Here is a 19,215-nt window from a genome sequence, read left to right on the forward strand (position 1 = left end):
GCGTGCTGTAGAGTCGAGCGCTAAAATACGAGCTAACACTTCTAATGCACATGGTCAGCCTGTGTGAAGAGGAGCAGCACTCTACTGACTGTGAGATCACAGGGTCCTGTTGCCGTGCGAGTCAGGAGAACCGGGACAGATCTGCTGCTGCTTCCTGTCCCTACGACGCAAACGCAGGTGAACCTGGAGAGCTTCACCACGGTTTCTTTCTGCTGAAACCAGGTTTTGGTCTCACAAAGACTGCTCTTGGTATAAATATTTAAATCAACATTTCTAATTTGTGCACACATTGCCCTCTGTTGGGAAGACAAAATAAAACTCCAAGGCTTTTATTTTGAAGGGAATTTCTTTGGCGCGTTAAACTGTTGGTCACCTTTAATTATGGCCATTGAATTCTGGTTTTATTATCGGTGACCTGACATGAATTCACCTCCATGGATGTATTTAATTAAACACACAGCTGCACTCCAGAGTTATTACACAACACTGTGAATAAAGGACCTGCAGAATTCATTATAACGCCACCTTGAGGTCACGGGGTCGACGCACCGAAAACAAATACTACATTTGTTCCTAGACAGAAGGTGTGCTCTACTGTGAGTCTTCACTGAGAGTATTTACCAGCAGTAATTGGATACTTCATCATACCTCAGCTGTCAGTACAACACGACGCCCAAAGCTTATCCTTGGGCGAAGGATGAATGAATTATAAAAGCAGCTCGGATCTAGAGGGAAGCTCAACGGAAGGAGGGAAATATGTTTATCATAAGTTCCATATGCATGAAAAACACGTCTGAATGGTGAACGAACGACGTTCGACTCTCGACTGCTATCCAACCAATCTCTACCGTCTCATCGCCGCTCGTCCTTTTTTTTCATTTTCTCTCAGCTTTCACTCTCAATTCATCTCATCACTTCATCTCTCGTCCAATCCTCCATCGTCTCACTGTCTGCGTCTGACATTTCCTACGTCCTAATCCCGCTTTCAGAACCCCCCGCGCTCATCCATCCATCCATCCATCCGTCCATCCGTCCGTCCTCTCCTTGCGTTACTATATCCTTTACTGTGCGGTTGACTGACAGCCGGGTTATCGCAGCCTCGGGGGGGCCACGTAACCGTGTAACCCCCTTGTGGACGTGGATGGGATGTGGAGGAGAGTTGATGTCCGGAGGGTTGGTCGGAGTGACTGTTTACCAGCGCTGTGACAGTGTGACAGTGTTCAGTGACGTGCACTGAGGCTTGAGCAGGTACCAGCAGTCCTGCCCCCGGGGCTGTTAATCTGGTCACAGCACTGATGTGCATTGACATTGTCTAAGTGTGTGTATGTGTGTGTGTGTGTGTGTGTGTGTGTGTACTCACATTCACTCCCTTGTGAGGACCTGGTTTTCAGGGGACCAATTATCTGTAACAGGAAACAGAAGTTCATCAGAACCAAATAGAACTGAACTGAGGACAAAGATATGAAACGTCTCATTAGAGCTCATTGATTGGTTATTGATTACAGTGTGTAAGTGGAATAACGTCAATGCAAAGTCATTACAATACTCACAGCACGTGACGTTTTTACTGTGAATGGCTGAGGTGATAGTGTCCCTGTTACGTTTGATGCTGAAATTTTTTCGGATTAAGTTCGGATCAAACCACACCTGGTGATATTCTCTATGCAATTTTGTTTGCATTTAGTAAAACATGTTTACGCTTTGGCGTCTTCATGTGACGTAAACCTGCTGTAAACGGCAGCTGACATCGTTGGTCAGTCCCTCCTGGACACGACTCTTTAATCCGATGCCCACTCGGCCTCTGTAACCTTTCATCACCTGCGATAACGAACCGTTCCACGGTGCACAGCATGTCAGGCTCGTCACCACCTTTCAGTCCCCACACCTACTGCACGTATCCCCGGGTTTTACACGACAACAGGTCCAATGAAATCACGCAGGAGTCGTTCTGTTCGGCACATTAAATTAATGTGTAGAGTTTCTCTGCCAAGGATTCCATTTCATTGTATTCCTCTCTTTACCTCCTGATATTTGACCTTTCACGGTGCCCGTGAGTGGAACCGCCGCCTACTGCTGTTTTACATTTTAGTCCATGACTTATGGGGAAGCGGCGGTCGGTACATTGAAATGTCATGCAAATGTGAAAAATGATAAGCGTCGCTAATAGAAGAGCAATTATCCTCTCCATCAGTAAATCTATTCAGGCTGAACCCACTGAGCAAAGAAGCGTCCGCAGACTCCATTTACTTTCACTACAATGGATCTACAGTACATGCTGCTGTGTTAATGCCCCCCCCTCTCCCTCCCACCACCACCTCCCTCTCTTTCACCCTCTGTATTGCTTGTCTTTATTCCTCGAGCACTGAAGAAAATCCGCTGACTTCCACGAACGGAGACGGAACTTGCAGCTAGCGAGGATGACTGTGGGCCGTCTGTTCTCTGACAGTTCTGTTTAAATCAGCAGGTATTACGCCGTCCAGACCCTGAAACCATCACCTCATCATGACTGTAACAGAAAGACTATGGGGGTGGAGTGGGGGGGGGGATTAGCTGAGATAATATTTTGTCCAGTAGGGTAAAAAAAAAGAAAAAAAAATTCCTCACTCCATTAAGTTCTCCTATGGCTAATTTATAAATGAGGAATAAATGAGACAAAAGTTCATTAATGTAACTGCTTCAGTGGAACGATATGACGAGGTCAGTCAGATCATCTTAGATCAAATCCCTTCTCATCTTTTTATTGGACTTGTTTCAGATTGAGGCTCAGTTTTAGAGGCAGATCACGTCAAGAACGTTTGGAAAAAAGTCGGTTGTGATCTGGTGTGAGAGACGTCGGCCAGAAGGAAGGAAACAGACCTGGAGTTGTCCATCCACGTTCTATGTTCTATGTTCTATGTTCTATGTGATAACTGCGATGACGACCTCAGCGTCATTTCTAAATGAAATTATATCAAAACAAGGAACCACCTCTTGGTTGACGTGACCTGACCTGTCAGTGGATTTATTGCAGACAGCAGGTGCGGGCGTTTGATGGATGTGAGGAGGAAACAATGTTGAGATTCAATAAAACACAGCAGCGCTGAAAATCCATCTCTGTCACCGTGTCACTGCGAGCAATCGCATTACTGCCACTTACTGTGTCGGCACCGGGGCCACGAGAATTACACCGACCAGTTAACATACAGACATACAAGCACACCAGACCAGTTAACATACAGACATACAAGCACAGCCACAGCACATCTGTGGGGGACAGTTATCACCCCGTTATTAGATCAGAGGGTATTAAATCAGCCCCGTGTTGTCTTTTCATCACTATGGTAAATGAATGGCCGGTGGTGATATGACATAACCGTGTCCCGCGGCTCACATCAGCGCCGCTAATTTAATAACGCACATCCAATATGAAAGTGTCTATATTAGTCCAGGGGAATCATCGCAGGGTCTTCACTGCCCCACGTCCTGGAGAAGACTCATATTAATGAACTCATTATACCCCGTCCCTCAGGCGGTGAAACCTAGCTGGTGAATTCAAGGTTTGGTGGAAGAGACAGAAGGAAAATTGTGACCAGAAGGGTTAACGTTTTTGTTTGTTTTAGGTAAAAAAAAATAGAAAATAAATAAATAAAAAACAGGGGCCAATAACACCGTCTCTGATGGTAAAGAGACGGTCTTTTGGTTCCTGAAACCCAGACTAATGGACTGTGTGCAGCTGAGGCACCCTGGTGTGATGATGACAGCAGCGACAGTCGATGGCCCTGAAGGATGGGAGTCACCTTTGACCTTGTAACCTTTAACGTCTCCAACAGAGATATCAGATAAATAAAGGGAGTCGTTCCTTTGGGATCCGATGGCAGAAGACGTCGCACGTCACATGGGACAGCAACAAGACTCTGGTCGTAAATGTGGACTTTCAGTTTGGAGTAGAAAGAGAAATCAATGTCATCTTCCTGACGCTCTGGTCTGTGTTTAAAAATTCTTCTGATGGTTTTTCACAGGTGAAGCCTTCAAAGGAAACCAGAGATCAGACAGAACATGTTTTAATCTTTGTCATGATCTTCATTCATCTTCATGTACATAAGAAGACAAAATAGGGGGCGCTGAGACTCTGAGTGCCCTGAAGATAGGTGCTCCTGATCAGAGTAATGACCCAGATAAATAATAAATCTCTGATGTGTGAAAACGTATAAAGAAGGTCATAAAAACCCAAACTACAAAGTGAGTTCCACCAGCGCTGATGTTGCCATCACACAGTGTTGTCAGTCCTTTAGAAGAGTTTTTGCTCTTCCTCGTTTTCTAAGGTAATCTGAAATCCTGACCATCCTGACCACTGGACTGGAACCCCCCCCCCCCCTTTCCTTTTTTAAAAAAGATGAACTACTTCACTCCATCAGAGAATTCCTTCTTTGTAGAATTCTGTCTTTCACGTCAGGCTGCTTCTCTGCCTTATCTAAGGAATAAAATGGATCTCATTCAAAGACTTTCCAGGCACTGAATGGAGAAGATGCTAGTACCCCTTTCCAACACTAGGTGGTACCAAAGAATGTGAAGAGCCTCCCGAGCTACAACTGCAGAGACTTGCAGCACCAACACTGACATAACGTAGTAACAATCACTTAAGTGACACCAGAGCCTCACACGTCAGTCAGGTGACCAGAGGTGACTGTTGATTTTAAGAAAATAACGTTAGTTGAATATATATCAAACAAAGTCATTTAAAAGTAGAGAAAAATGTCCGACGCAGCTTCTCTGTGGAGAACAGCTTGATTAAAACCAATGTTTTCAAAGAGGAGCTGTCCAGGGTGCTAGATTTCTCAGGCTCAGAGAAAACACCTCGAGCTAAAGGTAGAGAGATAAGTAGGAGCCATGGCCCAGTAGGAGGGATAAAAAACACATGAGCGCCTCCTAGGGAGGCAGACCTTTCAGAAACATCTGCTGCAGCAACAGCAAAACCTGAGGAACAGGAACAACAGGAGGGAACCTCAGAACCTCCAAAGAGAGAGCACCAACCCCCACGAACAGCAGCTCAAACAGCTGCAGCATCAACAGTCCACGCGGCAGCGGCAGCTGCAGCTGCAGCAACGCAACACATTCTGATGAAACAGCAAAAGCCGCTGCTGGAGCAGCCAATCAAAACACAGCAACACGTAGAACACGCGAGAAGAAACAAGCACAGCAACCACAGGTGTTTATGCTGCGGCAAAAAAAATACAACCCACAGGTGGAGACGGACCGTTAGCTTAATGAATGTTGGTTATTAAGGAAACCCAGCGTGTCGTTAAAAGGAAATACGACAAAAAACATCAACTGTAAATATGACGTCAGTGTATTTATTTTACTGGGGTTTTTTTTCCTCCTGTCCCTGAGTCTGAGAGAGATGATTTCACTGACAATATTTTGCTAAGACGCAACAACAGTTTCCTGTCGGCTCGTGTTCAGAGTGATTTATGACCCTGGGAGACAGAGGCCACAATGGTGTGGAAATTGTGTGGGTTGCCCCCCCCCCCCTTTTCCCCCTCCTCTCCCCTCCCTCCTCTTATAGAAATGTCACCTCCCTTTAAAGCAGTGCCAAACTCATCTTTGGACCATCTCAATCACCCCTCCTCCCCCTCCCTCCCTCCCTCTGCCCCGTCGCTCCTCTCTCACCTGGCATCTCTACAGTACAATCCTCCACCTCACACAGCCATGACCACAGGGCGCCGTCCGCGGGGATGGAGCCTGGACGATTGCGTCCGCCGCCTTCTCCATAGACACCGGCCAAACAGAGTCTGCAGAACAAGGGAAATATTTAGGTCAGAACATGCTGGACTGATCTGACCCACAGATCCATCAGGAGTTTCCTGCATGTGAAGGTGTTCAACATTTAGAGGAAACGTCAGAGTAGAGACTGTAACACAGAGATAATGTCTGAGGAAATGAGAGAGATAAAATAAATGTAATTCTGTGTGGAGTGTAAACGCCGTGGTCCCTTCAGAACACCCCCCCCCCGACACACACACACACCCTCCTCACCAGTTTACTGCTGAGAAATGTCTTAGATTTAATCTTCAAATCCACTCAATAAAAATTCCTGCTTCATCTTTTCATCTTCTTCCCCCGACGCCACCGTAATTGAGCAGCTCGTCTTTTCCCAACGGGTCAGAGAAACCCAACATTTGTGTGTGTGATAGCATTCACATGTTCAACAAACACACACATACATGCACACAAACACACACAGATGCCAGTTATGCAGCACTGGGATAAGAAAGTGAAAAGGCCTGAAGCTATTCCACAGATACTTCTGATGTGTGTATGTGTGTGTATATATATATATACACACATATATATGAGCAATAGTATGAGTATGTGTGTGCGTGTACACTGCATTTACCAACACCCACCAGGTAAGATGTACATTGACCAGAGGTAGATGTAAATTATTTTTCCACCACAGTGAACAAACCCGTCCGTGTTTGGAGCACAGTGAAAGGTCAACGCTGTTAAATCTGAAGTATGAGCAGCAACGATCGCAGAAGAAAAAAAAAACTGTACAAATAAAGACGGTGGTGGAGTGGAGGCAGATGGAGCCCTGAGCTGCCGGACCGTTCATTACAATCCACAGTGGAGCGGACGGAGGAGAGAGGAGGTGATAATGAATGTACGATTACACTATGTACAACACGGAAAACAAAACATGATTAAAAACAGGGATGAATAAACAGAGCCTGTGTTTATATTATATTTTTATGTCAGGCCTCGAATGGAACAAGACAAATTACACATCGCCAGAAAACCTGGCCTCACAGGTTTCCTACACCGGAATACATAATGCATGGGCAGAAAGATGCACCGGCACCACGGTAAATGTAATATTTCCACCGTCCATCCAAATATTGATGCTTTATTACAGGGGTCTTAAACCCCTGGCCAGCGGGCAAACTGTCAGAACTATGAACCAGGCTGGTCCAGCCCGCAAATATATATATATATATACATATACATATAAATACATATATATATACATATACATATATGTCTATATATACACACATATACATATATACATACATATATATATACATACATATACATATATGTCTATATATACACACATATACATATATACATACATATACATATATGTCTATATATACACACATATACATATATACACATATATACATATATATACACATATATACATATATACATACATATATATATGTATATATATAGAGGAACGGAGACTGCTGATTGGCTCGTTTTAATCAGTCAACCTGTGGAATCAACCTGCCAACTCTTCACTTTGACAACTGTGACGTTCCATAGTTTGAACTAATGCAGTAATGATTTTTTATCCCCATCTGAATAATTCCACCTTAAACCATTACATTCTGATCAAGACAAATATGAACTGAAATTGGATTTTTTTTTTTTCTGCCATGGTTGGATGTCACGTTTTTCCCAGTATTTCATACTTTAAGTACTGTAGTAGTAGTGGTACACAGGTACAAGTACTCCCTTCTGCAGTATCTTCCAGCTCAGCTCTCGTTTCTTGTTTACTTTGAACCACATCCCACTCCGGCTCCAACACCAACTTATTCCCTGTCCACTTCCTGTTCTCTCTCTCTCTCTTTCATGTAGTCTGCTTTAATCTGTCTGTTGGGTTTTTAGTCAAAGTATCCGTGCATCAGAACCGACGAATAGCGACGAAGGACGCGGCGGAATGAGGAGGAGATGCTGACATCATAACAACGGAAACAATGGAAATAAAATCTAGAACAATCTGGAACAGAGAGACTGAGGGGGAGTTCAAGAGGAGGTGAGGAGGGAAGGGTGGAGCTCTGTGTTTATGTGTGTGTGTGTGTTTCTGACAAAATGCTTTGTGTGTGTGTGTGAGAGAGAGAGAGAGAGAGAGAGAGAAAGAGAGAGAGAGAGAGAGAGAGAGAGATGTGTAATATGTAAAAAGGAGCAGAGGAAGACAGAGGTGAGGAGCAGACAGCGGAGAACAGAAATAGCTGTGCCTCATTATTATCACCTCCACCTGTCTGACTGTCACACCTTTAATTACTGCTGCCACACTGCTGGAAATAGCACACACTGAGAGATTTTACGTTCTGCTTGTGCACATGCAAATGTGATTTCTTTTTTTGCATCCACATACAAGAGTGTCTTCCTCCTTTACATTATTCAAAAACTAGTTTTTTTTTGTTACAATTCTAATCACTGTTTTGGTGCCTGTAGTTTATTTGTGTGCGAGTGTGTTGGCCGCCGTTGTAAACCCCCGGAGAGAGACAGCCGAGTTAGAGGAGCTTAAGGAGAAGCTAATCCCTGCCTTAATGTGACAGCAACATTTTCTGTGAAACGTCCATCATTATTAAACTGTTGAGCTCTCACACACACACACACACACATTTAGGATGAGGCTCCAAGTGTGACTTCATGTGTCATCTTAAACAAACTGAGAGCAGTGCATGTAGGTCAGGCGGAAAACAGACCGAGGCCCGGAATGTTCTTTGACTCCGTGAGGATTTCACAGGGACCGCGTCGCTCCAATCAGACACGTTTGCACACAAGTACGAGAGTCAGTTGATCCCGGTCATAACTGACGGAGACAGAACTGACCTTTCCCGCCCAGACGTAAAGAAAACCAGCGATGTCAACGCGAAGTCAACTCCTTCCCGTTCTCCCTCCACTCCCTCTGAGCGTCGGCGTCCTCTCTATAAGGACAGTTTACTCCTCGTTGTCTCCTCGTCCTTGCCGCTTTGCTATCAATCTCCCTTCTTGTCGGTGTGTGTGTGTGTGTGTGTGTGAACAGCGGAGGCAGCATCATATGGCCCCTGACAGCATCCATACTTTCTTGCTGCTGCCTGACAAACAGACGAGACGCTGCCTGAGACGGAGAGAGTTCCCATCTGTTTACAGTCATTCTGCAGCTCCTCTCGTCAACCAGTGTGTCAGGTTTGTGTTTGTGATATCGGAAACGACTGCGTCCATCTGTCTGCTGCGGCACCGCTGTGTGTTGTCAGGCGACGTAGATGATTTAAATAATAATTTAAAAAAATAAGAGATAAAGGTCAAAGCAGATGACTACAGTGGGTCTGTGCTGTGATTGGTACAGCAGACACCAGAGGAACGACCGTCCTGGAGTTTCACCATGACATCACACACCAACAACAGTCTTATCTACTGAAGTGAACCGTTAAAAACCTCGTCCTGTTTTTCCCCCCAAAGGTAAACAAAGGACTGTGGTATCTAAGAGGAAAATAAAGATGAGTCCGCTCTTCATCACACACTCTGACCTACTTACTCCAACAACCAGCACTGTTCAGGGAATAAAGCATGTACACAACAGACACACACACACGCATGCAACATGCAAATGACACGTTTCTGGAAAAAAAAAAAAAACCTTACGTTGGTGCAACGTAAAACATATGCGAGTGCGACACAAGGCTGAGAAAAGAAATGTGTGTGTGTGGAAACACTGATCAAAGCGTTTAGCATCAGTGCGACCTCATTGGCTGTTGTGACAACAGGAGCTGAGCTTGCAGTGATCACAGCTCTGAGAGAGTCGGCAGAGACACAACCAGGCCGTGACAGAGCCGTGTTAACAGAACAGGCCAGTGTTACCAGGAGAGTGTGGCTGCAGCAGACATGTGGTGGCTCACGGTAATGCAGCTCATCCTGACAGTGTGCAGCCCGGTGATGGCAGCTTTATATTTTTGGAACACAGAGTCTGTCTTTGTCTTATATGTAACAACAACAGAAAACAGAAAAAGTCCAAAGAACAGGTTCTGGACAGTTCTGGACAGTTCTGGTGTCAGTAGTGAGGGCATTAATCACCTCCCGTATATGAATGCATTATTGATGCAGAGGCTCTCGACTTTTAGAGACACACTGAATGCAAACTTTTTGACAAGAAATCTCTTCACCTGTCGGACTGGCCTGCCTGCAGTCCACATCTGTCCCCTGAATGAATGCCTTCTCAAAGAAAACAATCACCAAACAGCAGCGGATGACTGATAATTACAACTGTTTGATTACAGTACAATAAGAAATCAACTGTACTATTCTAAAACATCTACTTTGACGAACATGCTGCCTTTTCAAAATTGGGCACATTTCACATTTCATTATGGATGTTGTTGAAATGAATGATTGAAAATTTCATTTTTTGAAAATGTGTAAAAAAAAATCTTTCACTGGTTTTATACACTTTAGTTATTATGGACTAGTTACATATATATATAATATAGTATATTACTGAAATGTTGGACATGCAGGACAGATTGATGTGTGATTTAAAATGCACTACAATGGGTCACATGTCCAGACATGCTGTGATTGGCCGGGCCACAGTTGGTCATGAAGGGGTTAAAGACATTTTCTGTGACCAGACGGTGATGATAAGTCTAAGGTGAAAATTACTGAGTGGCTCTGATACAGTTCTGTACATGTGAGGTTTCTGACTCCTCAGTTAATAACCTGACAGTGATCAGTGACTTGACGAATCACCAGAGTCATTAGGATTTATCCTGTTGTGATCCAAAAAAAAAACTCATTTAAATTTCACAGCCACACAAACGTTGGATTAGAATGATGGATCTGTAGATTCTGAGCCGCGACGCTGGTGCAGATAAAAATAGACGAGACGACAAAGAGAACGGGACTAGTGTGGACGATGGCTGTGATATGTGCTGAGAGAGGCGTTAAAGAGGGAAAAACACCACGGTTTATTATTAGGTGGAATTGTTTTCCTCATTTTGGGGGGAGGGAGGGGAGGGAGGGTGGTGAGAAGACAGAACGGCTTAGAGTTTTCTATAGGTTTACAATTAAGATGCATGAGCGTGAGGACAGGCCAACATGGACGTCAGGTCTGGACATACAGAGTACATTCTCCTTTTGTCATTTAAAGTTTTTTTGGGAGGGAATTTGTGCCCTTCATTAGGTCTCCCAGGCGTAAGTTCTGAAATTTGTCTGTTCTAGAATACAATTACCACTAGCGTTACCACTAGCGTAGATTCGACAAAAGTGCTGGAGGAAGGTGGGTCCGACATAAGTTGAGGATGGTTATCGGGCGCCAAACTTTCTTCAAATACTCATACTCGAAATTATGACGTACAGCTTTATAAAAAGTGTCACTTTGTTTACTGGGAATGAGGAGACAACCTTACATCAAGTTGCAATATTTCCGTTTCTACTTTGGAATTTTTCTTGCAGCATGTGAAGTACTCCTTGACTTATGGGCTCCAGTACTGCATGTACAGTATACTGTACTGCATGTACAGCCAGCTCTCAGAGTCAACCCTAACAGCTACAGCAAATCACCACATGCATCAGGTCTGTTCCACTGCAGCCTGTGGGAATATATTTATTTTGTTGGGAATCGATGATTAGAGTTCAGGATTTTTTACTTTTTCTTCACTGCATCAATACATTTAATATCAAAGGTACTGTCAGGGTTTGAGTTTTTTTCTTTGTGGGCATCAGTTGGTTTGACCACCAGGACAGCAGGTTAGAGAACGACCGAGGAGAGCGCTGTTACTGCACAGCACCTAACTGCATTCAGATCAGGTACATCTGAGATGGATTCCCCAGTGTTAACCTCTGACATTTCCCCAGTAATGAGTGGTGCAGCGACATTAGTATTGATGGCAGGTCGCTGTGGTCGATGGCAGAGATACAGCTGTGTAAAAAGAGGACGAGAGAACGCTGGTAAATTCCTCTGTTGTTGCTGTGTACAGAGTACACGCTCTCTGTCGACACACAAAGTACAGACTTAAACACAAAAACTATGTCTGAGCCCAAGGGACACCAAGTGCTGAGGACAAAAAAATGCCGACCCAAACTTTATGTCATGTTTTCATTTCAGTGTCATATCTTTAAAATAAGTTTAGTTTTACCATAACCGTGTATCACGGTACAGCTAGCGGCCGTGTTTTCCTTGTTCCTCCTGAATTCAACAGGGCTCGACGGTTGATGACAGAAAATCAATGTCCGCCCACAGACCCTCAAACATTTCTGTGGTGAATCTTTGAAGAAAAGTAAACTTTTGTTTTTTCTCTCTCGTTCCCACAGGTCATTCAAAGAACAAAACTCTCAAAGTCGAAAGATAAGTTCACCCCTGAGAGAAACGCAGACTCTTTCTTAGTAAATAACCTCCAAGAGGCTCGATGGTCGCCGTGACAACAGTGATTTGTTTTGGTTCAAATAATGGGATTTAGATTGAGTGTTTTAGAAGCATTACGGTATTGCCACTAATTAAACTGACTGATCATCTTCTGATTAATACTCTGACTGACGGGCAGCATAAAATAGATCCCCTTTGAAAATCACTGTGATTATAGTATGTATATATTTTCCTTAATTTGCATTAAAAATGAAGCGCAGCAATCACTTCACAGCTGATACAACAACGAGGCCGAAGAGACCAACAACAAAGACACACAAACGACTCCCACGATCGGAGGACAATCAGTCTCGGTACTGCAAAATCAACTGGAGTGCAGTATTACTGCGTCTTGTACCGAGACAACAAAAACACGGAGCGAAGAAGGAAAACAAAGATGGATTTGAAAAGGATGCAAACGCGGGCGGCGGTTAATTGCTAACTAATAGGATAACGTTTGGGCTGCAACAAACTGTAAAGCCTTATGGGAACTCCGCAGCAGCTCCTTATAGCGGCCGCCTTTAAACTGCTTTTGGAACGCTGATTAATTCACACGCTACTGCTAATTAATTTGCCACTGCTAATTAAACTGAAAGGCTCCTTCTTTTTTACCCCGTCCTCCGCATCTTCCAGCTCCTTCAGCCTCGTTTTGTCTTTGAATCAACAAGCCGAACGCCCGCTCCCACCCCGGCGCTGTGTAGTAACGACTGACAGCTGATGCTATTACCGTGTTACATGCCTGAAGCCAAAAGACAAGCATTTGGCCATTTGTACCTTTAAATGGATTCACCGGCGCACGGATTGTTAGCGGGACGTCAAATATTATCACTCAGTGAAACTTGGCATCCTGCTTCACTGCACGTCTGATAAACAGTAATTGGCTCCACACGTACTGTACGTGTGTATACACATGCAGTATAAATACTTTTACAATATTTTATTATGTTATTTATTTTTTTACTTCAATAATTAAAACTCTTGCTTCGCTGCGGTGGAACATGTCTCGTGTGAAGACGCGCAAACTTCCGCCGCTGTAATTGTTCTGTCAGGCTGCGTCACTGGATAATCCGTTTGGAAACGCATCACCAGCGCTGGCCTGTAGTTGAACTGCAGGGTTGGGGAGAACGGCAGAGCCAGAGCTGCTCGGTGCACAGCTGCTGATTTGTGTTTGTGCCATATGTTGACTGATGAGTCAGGGAGCTGATGAATGTGAATGCTGTGCTGATGACTTTACCATGAGTTTTTTTGGGTTTTTTTGTTTACCTCTCATGTGCACATGCCGACCCTTTGACCCCCAGCCACCATTACTCTGTCATTGAAATATAATCCATGTCAATTTGAGCGTGGCTCCACACGGGGGCGTGTGACAGATCCATCTCAGGTGAACTTGCATGAACTTGTGACTTTGCTGCAGAATTGAATTTAGAGTGAATTATTTTACCGCAGCACGTCCGTCATTAGAGGCAGTTTACACATATTGATGTGCGGTTTGATGAGCAGCCTTACAGTCGCAGATGTCGGAGGTTTTATTAACCGAGGTTAATGGCTGGCTGAGGGCATTAGACACAGCCATTAGTCTGTGTTCAAATCTGATCAAAGGTTTTCTTTTTTTTTTTTTTCTCATCAATGTGTGTTTTACACAGGCAGTGGTGGCTTGGTGGTTAAGGAGGCGGAGCTGGGTCCTAAAGGTTCCAGGTTCGAGTCCACCAGCTGCCACTAAGCATGGCACCAATCTCACACGTTTTGACATTTTGAGCATGGCACCAATCTCACACGCCGCTCACTGAGCGCTCCCTTTTGACATTTCGTTCCATAGTGTAGCAGTTAGCACACCTGCCTCGGCAGCAGCGAGCAGAGAGTCCTGGGTTCAATTCCCAGGGGGACCACATGCTCGGCACCTGCCAGGGGCAGATGTGCAATAACTTCCAAAATATGGACTGAATAAAGTTCAAATTATCTTTTTTTTTTGTCGTAGTCTGGTGTTGGTATGAGCTTCAACCTGGTCGATTTTTTAATCATATACATTACATTTTCTTTTTTACTGATACACTTTGCGCTAATTAGTTTTAACACATGCGTCACCGCGATGCAGTTTGTCGTTTAACCTTTGTCATTTGACCTTTGCCTTTGTCATTTGACCAGGGGATGGTTCTAGAAACAGCCCGTCAGAGAATGACTGATCGTTCCGAGGGCGTGCGACTCGTGCTTCCCTCTGCCTTAAATATCCATCCACTTACATTAGCCGCCATTATGAAGATAATTATAACGACAAAGGACAACGTGTGTCTCGGTTCTGCCGGGCTGTGAAGTGATTATATTAGCAATGACAACGATAACGACAGTCAGACACCGGTGATTACAGCTGAGATAAACCTTAACAGCGGTGGTGTATTTTTACTGAGGCCACACGGGGGGGGGCTGGGAGGGGAGGGAGTGTGTGTGTGTTGGACACACTGCTTCTGTCGTGTCATTACAGACTGACCTTCTCTGGGTCATTAAGGACAGGTGAAGCCGATGGAATCAATGTGCGATTTAAACTGTGTAAAGGAGTCACACCGTGAGTCAGAGTCCAGGTCCAGCACAATACACTCCACTCTATACTGTGGAAGAAAACACACACATTTACTGACAAACAACACCAGACTGGTCTAAGCCAATCAACCCTCAACTGTGACATCACAGATCTGATGTCACATGACCAGCCTGCTTTTTAAAGTTGTGACTAAATGTGATTGTTTATTTAACAGGAATAAAAATTCAGGTCTAATGGAGTCAGTGAGTGTGTTACAGCCAACTACAGTCTGATGAAGTGTGATCCGTCGGGTGATGGAGTTACGTGAGGCTTCGTGTGACGGTGTAGCTTCACATTCTGGTAATTAGCATTTAGAGTGTTTTCTTTTAATTTCACTAGTTTGTCACAGCTCTGTTTCAGTCTGCCTGGTTACCACAAGAATAAAAAAAGCAAATACACAGGAAATCAAGTCATTTGGCCTTGTTACGTCTACAGAATTGGACCAAAGATAATTACAGCTGTTTATGTTCCTTTAATACGTATAAAGACATTCAATGTTGAATGATTTTTTTTTCTATTTATCCACTGTAGTAACGAGGCCTCAAACACACCAGAATCTGTTCAGTTCGTAACGAGGCCTCAAACACACCAGAATCAGTTCAGGTCACCAACTTGAAGTCTAACAGAGACAACCTCATACATTAGTGTCGGGGAACCAGACACTTCCATTGTAACTCTAGACAAGTCCACTCCAGTCAGTGTGTTAACAGACAATGAGGTCAGACTGAACGTGGAGCTCCATCTGTAGAGCAGAGGAGGTCAATTACAGCCACTCAGTGAAGGGTTGGTGTCACGGAGTGAGAAAATGAAACCTCGCGTACAGGTAGCATGAGACGTTAGCCCTGCCACCCCCAAAAAAGCCATCTGCTGCCACCTAGTGGAAGATAATTTATTGTTCTGTCTTTCACAATCGCATGCACGAACAAAAGCAAATTATATGCAGTGAAGAAATAATAATAAATAATAACGATTATAAATAAAATTTAAAAAATGAGGCCTTTTATCGTCATAAATTACTAAAATTGAAACAACAAATTCACCTGGAGACAGAGAGGGGGCAGACATGAGCGGGTAAAAATGTGTCGCTGACCTCGACTCACTGCAGTTCTATTCAGCTCTAATTTAGTTTGTTTTTCCTGAGTCTCGCCACAATTTTGTTTTGTAGTAAACATTTTAGCTGCAGCAGTAAAAGTCAAATGTGTTTCGACGCTGTGGATTCAGAGCCTTTGACTGAAATTTCACCCAAAAAAAACTGGAAAAAAAAAAAAAAAGAGTCGCGCAAACAACAGCGAGGACAGATGGGAGACATAAAATCACAAATAATCGTAAACAGGACGAGACCAAAAACACGCAAATTTATGCAGAATGAACACCGCACAAAATGAGACTCATAATTCACATTATTTCAGTTAAAGGACAATTTAAAAAAACTATTACTTTGTTTAATCCGTCTTCAACAAATGTGTTTGTTAAGAACCTTTATTATTACTATATTATATTTTTAAACTCTGCATTTCCAACCTCCTGTGTTTACCTTGAGGTGACCTCTCAGCCCGCCTCGCTCTGGTACAGACTCTTCCCACATTTTGCTCCGTTCTGTCACATTCTCCCTGAGCTCCAGTGAAGAGACAGCTCATATCTGACTGGCTGATTGACTTACTTAGGCCTTACCCCTCAGTTGACACGTACGCACCAACACACAAAGGGACACACACACACACTGACGATGACTCAGAGGCAGAGCTAAAAAATATATAAATCTACCATGGCGTCTCAGTGAAGAGACTCTGTTGAAGCACTTCATGAACACGACTGCTCTGACTCTTTGGGTGTTGGGAGCCGCTTACAAGGTATTTGTACAGTACAGTATTCCACAAAATATATAAGAAATACATTTAAAATACTAACATTAAAGCCTGAAATTATTCAGTTTAAAGTATCATGTCATAAGATGCCAAATATAGTGAAGAAAATGCCCCCAGATGTGTACAGAACTGTATAATTCCTGCTAAAATGGTTAAAAAAAATCATCATAAAATAGTTTACAGAAATAAATCTTTGCTATATTTCCTAATTGTTTTTGAAAAAGGAAAAAAAATCCCGCCAAAAATTAAAAAATACAAGTTCATGCTCAAAAATATTCTCCCAAGTGTGTGATTCATGCTAAATAAAATGCTAAAATTCAGATACTAAATATTATATCTACATGAAAGTGGTAAAATACACCACTATTAATTAAACCAACTGTGATTTTAATTATAATATCTTATAACCTGTGACTGAGCTAAGAACCATCAATAATCAGTTACACTCCCAGCAGCCATTGATCTGCTCCAGAGTGGTGTTTGTCGCAAATTAACATCATGGAAACACACAGTACTTCACAGCTGTGAGAAACTACAGTTTTTCTTTGCACAAACTTGGCTCACACTGGGTCCTCTGCCCAACACGTACCCCCCCCTCACATCAGGCCTTTTTTTCCATTGTCAGTTAATGAGCTGTGGACAGGGATTAGCTCTTTGTGTAATGTTGGACTGAAGAAGAGCGAAAGCTGAGTAGGTTACAGACAAAGAGGGATCGCGGCACATACAGTGTCACCGTGGGGAATTAGACCCCGCAGCGGGGGGTGAGGCTGGGGGTGACTTTTTATACAAAGACAGCTGTAATGACGATAGCAGGCAAACGACGAAATCCTTCAGTCAGAGAAAATGGGGGTCGAGGTCGAGCGGAAAAAAACACAGAACATCTGGGTCTCAGTGACCAACAGACCAGGCCGAGTTTGGCTCAACATCACAGTAAATGCTTCCATTTTCCCTCCGTCCTGTTCTAATGTGCAGTGACAGTCGGAGAGTGATGAGCAGAAATAGAAAGCGGGAGGAAAATGACAGGGAGCGACAAAACGCCGACATTCCCATGAGGCCAAATTCAGGTGGAGTGACAGGCCTGCCATGGTGTGGCAGTGTGGTGCCTTCACTGTAACCCGAGGGACGAGGACAAAAAGTTGATGAGAGCATTTCTAAGACGAGGGGGACACAGTGAGACAGGCTGACGAAACGATGAAGAGGAGAAGATCACAAGGAGTCTGTCCAATCAGTTCAAATAATTTAGTAAAAGTTCCTACAGAAATATTTTAGAGCGTAGACCTCGGTCAGACAGATCAACACATCAACTCTACGTGGAAAACTGAGAGTCAGATTAGAAGGAATAATCACAGTCAGGAGAAGGATCGCTCTGGGCTCCGACCTCCGTCAGGAATCACGAAGGTTGAAGTCGTTAAGTGGTTTCGTGGTTAAAGTGTACGTTGAACGCTCTTTCTGACTAACAAGGAATGGGATTTGGGGACTTTTGAAATTCCATTTGAAACCCTGGACTTTTTCTCACTCATCTACACAGGTTCTCAGTCAACCTGGTGAGTTGACGTGTCTTCGAGAAGCCAAGCCAGTCCAGCTGTCCACCTCAGAGACTGTGTTTACGATGAGGACGTGGTGTCATGTGATGCCTTTCTGATTTGGCACTTTGGCTTTTAGCAGATCCAAACTTAACTCCTGTGGGTTGACAGAGTTCATGATATAAAAAAACAAAACAGTGGCAGCCGCTGGTCCAACTTCACGTTTGCTCTTCTTCTCTCTTTGTTTTGTGAGCAGAGCTGCTGGAGGAGGAGGCGACGGAGAAGAAAGACATGTGAGTGAAGCCACTGTGTACTGAAGGACTGCAGCCCAACAGACGGAGGGAGAGAGAGAGAGAGAGGACTGATTTAAACATAGATCTACACCTCAATCTGTTCTCTCTCCGACTTCCATTCCTCCCCCAGGATTCACCGCTCCTATTTTTTTTTCTTTTTTGCAGCTCCATTCATTTTTCATCCCCTTCCTGTCATGTTGCTTTCCGGCCAACGTCTTTGTTCTCATGTCACACGGCCTCTCTAAACCTGAGAGCGCTCCACTCTTCATCTATAAAAGAGTAGAGCTGACGTCTTCTCCTCAACCAGGGCCACACTCCCCGTCCGTAGAAATGAGATGAGGACGCTTCAATGTCACGCTGCGAGGATTAGCTCGGTTTGTCAAAAACATCAGAACAGCAGCGTGAAGCTTTGAGTGTGTTTTCATTGACTGGACAGTTTCCCAGAGACGTCACCAGACGATGACGATGACGGTCCTGGACTGTGCACAGAGAGTAAAGAACGGCTGCAGGAACGACGGATGCAGCCGTGCAGCTCACCGCTCACGAGGAGCAGAAATAATAAAAAAAAAAAAAACTAAAGTTGAAGAAGACTTTAATAAAAAAAAAAAAACGTGGAAGAAGACTTTAAAATAAAGAGGAATAAACAGGAAAAAAAAGGAATTTTCACACATGCATACATTTAAGTCACCGGCAAACACAATCATTAACATAAACTACTTAACAATTCCCAGTAGTGAGTTTGATGGTTGAGGCTCAAACCTATTTTTTCCTTGTCATATTTTTCTGGATCAATTCCTAGATTTCCATC

General features: G+C 43.8%; 1 long non-coding RNA gene across 2 annotated transcripts in view; it reads right to left on the reverse strand.

The window, feature by feature from the left end:
• Positions 1–1,089: 1,089 nt before the first annotated feature.
• LOC112488440 (uncharacterized) overlaps positions 1,090–19,215 on the reverse strand; it is a 43,421-nt gene continuing 25,295 nt past the window's right edge. For both annotated transcript variants that reach the window (XR_003052481.1, XR_003052480.1), the window contains exons 4-5: positions 5,647–5,768; positions 1,090–1,403 (exon numbers count right to left, since the gene is read on the reverse strand). This is a non-coding gene — a long non-coding RNA (uncharacterized LOC112488440). The remainder of the gene's footprint in view (positions 1,404–5,646; positions 5,769–19,215) is intronic.

The sequence above is a fragment of the Cynoglossus semilaevis genome, chromosome 17 (assembly GCF_000523025.1).
Source record: "Cynoglossus semilaevis isolate Cse_v1.0 chromosome 17, Cse_v1.0, whole genome shotgun sequence".
NCBI classification, from domain to species: domain Eukaryota; kingdom Metazoa; phylum Chordata; class Actinopteri; order Pleuronectiformes; family Cynoglossidae; genus Cynoglossus; species Cynoglossus semilaevis.